This window comes from Manacus candei, unplaced genomic scaffold (genome assembly GCF_025592945.1).
Source record: "Manacus candei isolate 608988 ecotype Guabito, Panama unplaced genomic scaffold, ASM2559294v1 h1tg000007l, whole genome shotgun sequence".
NCBI classification, from domain to species: Eukaryota; Metazoa; Chordata; class Aves; order Passeriformes; family Pipridae; genus Manacus; species Manacus candei.
In genome coordinates, this window is record NW_026138055.1 from 3,802,812 (window position 1) to 3,807,853 (window position 5,042).

A 5,042-nucleotide genomic window follows, 5' to 3' on the forward strand; every position below is an offset into this window, starting at 1 on the left:
GTCCTACATTTTTTGTCATCTGTCCTTCATTAAGACTGTGCCTGAGCAATGTGACTTTTTAATGAAGCTGTTGTGACATATACAAGTCTGTTACATGGTGCCAACTTTGCATAAGAATCTGGATGAGAACAGGGTCTATTCAGGGACAAGTCATGGGCAGCAAAGTAAAGTAAGTTTTAATCTGGCAGCAAATTGGAAAGTTCACGCCTTTTGCTCATTAAAACACCTTAATGCATCGAATGGGATCTCTTATGGAGGATACTGTTACTGTTCATTAATTATAAGTGCCTTATGGGAGCCGTAAGTGCAGCTTTGATCAGTGTTACCTTGGTGCCTGACACCTTGCTGACACCACCAAGCTGTTATGAAGAGGCTGCGTGGAGTTTGCTGTGGAGCTTTAAAACACTTTCTGCCCTAAGTGTGGTGGTGATGAGAGGTTGTAGGGTAAAATAAACTGCTGTAGTAAATAAAAATCTTCACTCCTCCCAAACCATACTGACCTCAAAATTTGTTGAAGTCACTGACTTTTACAAACCGCTGAGTCAGACCTTCTTCTGCTGTGAATCACTGTGATTTTACAGAAAGGGATGAAGCTCCAGATGCTCCAACAGACTTCAGGTTTAGTGACTTTAGCAACCACTGAACTTGAATAGAATTATCATATATAAGAAATGCTATATTTTAAAAATAATTATTCTGAACAACTTTTAACCTTTATAGTGGGATGAGGTGAATCCTAGTTCTTATTTCTTTCCACTGACTACAAATAAAAATGACTACTTTAAAAAGAGGCATCTGCAATATGAAACACATAAAATTAAATTAAACCCATCTACTGCATCTCAATGTTTTATTTCTATCTAAACATTCTTAATTTGGGAGACTTGAGAGTTTATTAATTATTCATCATTTGGGATTTTCAACAAATAAAAACTCAACCTAAATTTGCTCCTTACCTAGAGTATGAAAGACTATTGTCACTGCTCTAAGTTGGAAGTTTGGAGGAAAGCCTTTACTGCATTTAAAATAAATATGTAAACATTGCACATTGGTTAGCCTGTTCTTTATAGAGATCTGTCCCTGTAATGACAGATAAATATTTACAGTTATTTTTACATATTAGACTTTTAGCTAACAGAATGATTAGGATATTATTTAACAACAAGGACTTCAGTAGTTTATCCTTGAGCAGTGGAAAGCAGTGCAGACCTGAATGTTCACTGAGATTCAGCCATTTTATTTGAATGTATTTTATTTGGATGAATGTGGTCTAATTTTATATGGAGTCAATTCTAAAGTTCATAAAACTCTATGGATTAAAAGAACCATAACAAACTATGTTCTATTGAAAAATGTTTCATTTGATCTCTGATGTGTACAGTTGTGTTACAGTTCTGATGATAAAATTCCAAGCAATTGATATAAATAACAGGACTATTTATAAATTCTGATGGTGAGTTTCATAAGGATTACATTTGCTCTCCATGGATGCACACACATCTCATGAATTCTGAATAAGAAGAAATTCTGGTAGTGGACATATCAAACTGCACTTAGAATCAGTTTAGAGTACAGGAGCTGTATGTCTAATAGTTCTTTCACATTTTGTGCTCAAATTACAGTTTGGAAAATTTTATTCTCTTTCTGGTTTTGTTCTACTTTATTCTATGACCTTTCTAAAGTCCATTAGCTGCCTGAGCTAAATCTTTGTATAATGCTGTTTTATTTTGCTGTTTCTAGCAACACTTCCAACTATAAATGAAGAAAGTATAGAACAAAAGCCAGAAATATGTATTTATATATGTGGATATTACAGAAACCCCACCATAAGCAGATTTTTGCAATGAGAAGCACTAACAAGTATGAAATTAATAAATTAATAGAGGTCTAGGGAGCCTTAAAACTTTTCCTGTGTGTGTATGTGTTATAGTGAAGGGTGGGGTACAGTTCTACTACATCTACTTACGCCCTTGAAATTTGTTTCAGACCCCAGACAGGAACTGTGTCTACCTTCTCTTCTCAACTGTCCGTGTCTGCAGCTCAGTTTTCAAATATTTTCCTACTTAATCACAATTTTTTGTGGATATAGTTCTCAAAAATATTTATTCCTGAGCTTCTAAAGGTCTGTTTTAAGGAGACCATTGACCACTTCCTTCCTGAATCTCTACTGCAATGCAAGGCTTATAAGGGGAACCTTAGTGCTTCTCAAGTCCCCTGAATGAGTTTGGAAAGCTGGAGTGATTAACAACCTCCATTAGGGCCATAAATATTGTCTTTCTTTTGCATACTGTTGAAGTCATTAAAACTCTTCCCCAGAAACAACTGAACTTATGAGTTGGCAAGATTGGGAGCCAATAAAACTGATTTTTAATCAGAATTCTTCTTAATGTTATTTATTGTCTCCCTGTCCAAAGAACACAATCAACTTCCAGCACTTCACTGCTTAGGTCCTAGAAAGATTCAAATATTTCAGTTACAAGACCCACTAGTGAGACTGCAGAAGAAAAAGGATGGATGCAGTGGTTAGAGAATTAAGTAATGCTAGAACAAGAATTTTTTGCAGAACAAATACTTTATAATAGCTGATTCTTATGTGACCTTCCATTGAACTTTGGAAAAGATACTACATTTCTACTTCTCTATCTGTAAAATGGAGATTTCACAAATCTTGACAATTTTGAATACTAAAAATACAACTTTCACTGACCTTTAACTACTATAAACATGCCAGCATATTCATTCACTTGGAGTAATAATTAACTTGTTAAACAACAGTGATTACCCAGAAGGATGGTTTTGGAGCCAGGTCCTCATACTGTCAGTGATCTCATGTTAGCTTGTACCAAATACCTGTTGTAAAGAGTATTTGTGAAATTGAAAAGTTGTTCTATGGCAAGTAAGCTGTTCTATAGTAGTAAACAAATACAACAATTATTTTTAGTAACACTTGTCTTAGGTGAAGTTTTTGCAGCTATCTTAAGATAATTATTCTTTATTGAATGTCCTGAATTTAATACTAATTTCAGCATATTTCTTTATACAGTATTGCAGTATTATATATTATTAATTTTTTAAGTTATACAGGTAAATACAAATTGTAAAAGTTATCTTCCTATAAATTTTGCTCTAACAATCCATGAAATTTAAGGTGTGATTCAGGCTTACTTGATGCAGATGCCTACATTTAATCAGTTGAGCTTTGACTGTGCCCAGATACCCACAGCAGGAAAATTGTTATGACAAAAATGCAAGTTACCTATTTTCTCTCATTTTTCTGCCTTTGATATCTCTAGGAATCTACTAGTTCTTACAAATTCATCTTGCTTTGCACATCAGTCTGCTGTGGGCTTGGGATAGCACAGGTTTTTCAGTGCTGCAGTACCAGTTTGCAAAAAAACCAAAAAGCTAAATAGAGGCAAATTGAATTTGTTGCAATTATTGGCTAACAATGACCTGCAAGTCTTTGGTTAAAAAGCTTGCACAACACTGCTACAATTATAGTGTACTCATAACCTTCTTATAAAGGGAGTCCCATGTAGGAGGCTCAGTGTATATTTATTTTTACTGTAGGTAGTAATGGCAAATCAGTGGGTTTTGGACTGTAAGATACATTTCATGCATAGTTTTTCAGCCTTTGTATTTTTTTCTTTCTAAGGGAAATGCCACAAACAGATCTAGCTACCTCCAAAAGCTGCTGCCCCTGTGAGCCTTGCCAGCTAACATTAGTCATGGTCAGCAGCACTCGAGTGGGTTTGCAGAACACAATTACATTTGGAAGAAATAAATCTGCATTTCTAATAATTGTTTATGTGGGATTGAAATGGAACAGCAAAGAAAAGTGTTTCTAAGTAGAACAGACTCTAGTGAAAAGAACCACATTACTCTTCATCCTTTTTTCCCCAGAAAAAGGATGAAGCTGTGATAACTTATTTTCTTGCCTGTCAAACTGTCTTGAGTTGAAATAGTTCAGGTTTTCAAGGAGCAAACCACATCAAAAGAGGGCAGTGGCAGCAGTCAGATGGTGTATCTTCACAGGAGCTAGGGTTTCAAGCCTCACCCGTGGTAGGATTTTGCAAACTCCTGGCACTGACACCTTCTCTTGTTTCTTCCAAGGCTGTTGGAGCCTAAGTAGATGTGGAAAAAGATGGAAATACAGGGAGAAAAAAGAAGAGGAAAGCTGAGAAATCACGCATTCCTCTCCTGTGATGTGCAGGGGACAGGATCCAGCCCATTGAGCACTGTTCAATGGTTCACCCATCAGTCTTGAGAGCAGAAGCCTTGAGTCTGTCTGGGATACCCCTGTGGACAACATGGATACACACTGCCTACTTCATGAGTGGACACTGGCAAAACTCCTCAGAATTCTGAGGAATGTGGATTACTTTTCTCTACCAATACTGATTTTTTTTCTAGGTCATAGATAAAAAATGAAATAATTCAAACATCCCAAACTAATGGGATCATTGAAATGTTGGTTTGTACACTCTCGGTGATAAAAGCAAAATAATGCCCAGTCAGGTGGAAGGGTTTTTTTAGGTTTTTTTTTGTTTGTGTGGGGTTTTTGTTTTGGTTTTTGTTTGTTTGTGTGTGGGTGTCTGTGTGTGTTGTTGCTAATAAAAATCATGGAGGAATTTTAAGTTCACATTCTCCATTGAAAAATATTAAATCCACTGAGATATATCTACGTCATAAATAGTACCAGCAAAAGGAGTACATGTGGTGGAAATCCTTCCTCCAACAATTTCAGGTTCTTGAGGTTAATTAAGTACAGCTTGTCAATGAAATGCACATTTCAGAGATCACATTTCAGTGATTACATTTCAGCAATCATATTTCATGACTACGCCATTTGTATTTTCTCTATTTCCGTGAGAGAGGAACACTTCAAAAAACAGGTTTATTGGAATATGACTTACCTTTATTAATTGTCCTAAAGCATGTTAAATTTTTTTTCATACAGTGGAAACTGTCCTTTCTGAAAACACTTTGCCCCAGCATTTCTTTACTTTATAGCAAGTGCTTATGAGATCTTTACCTGCAGA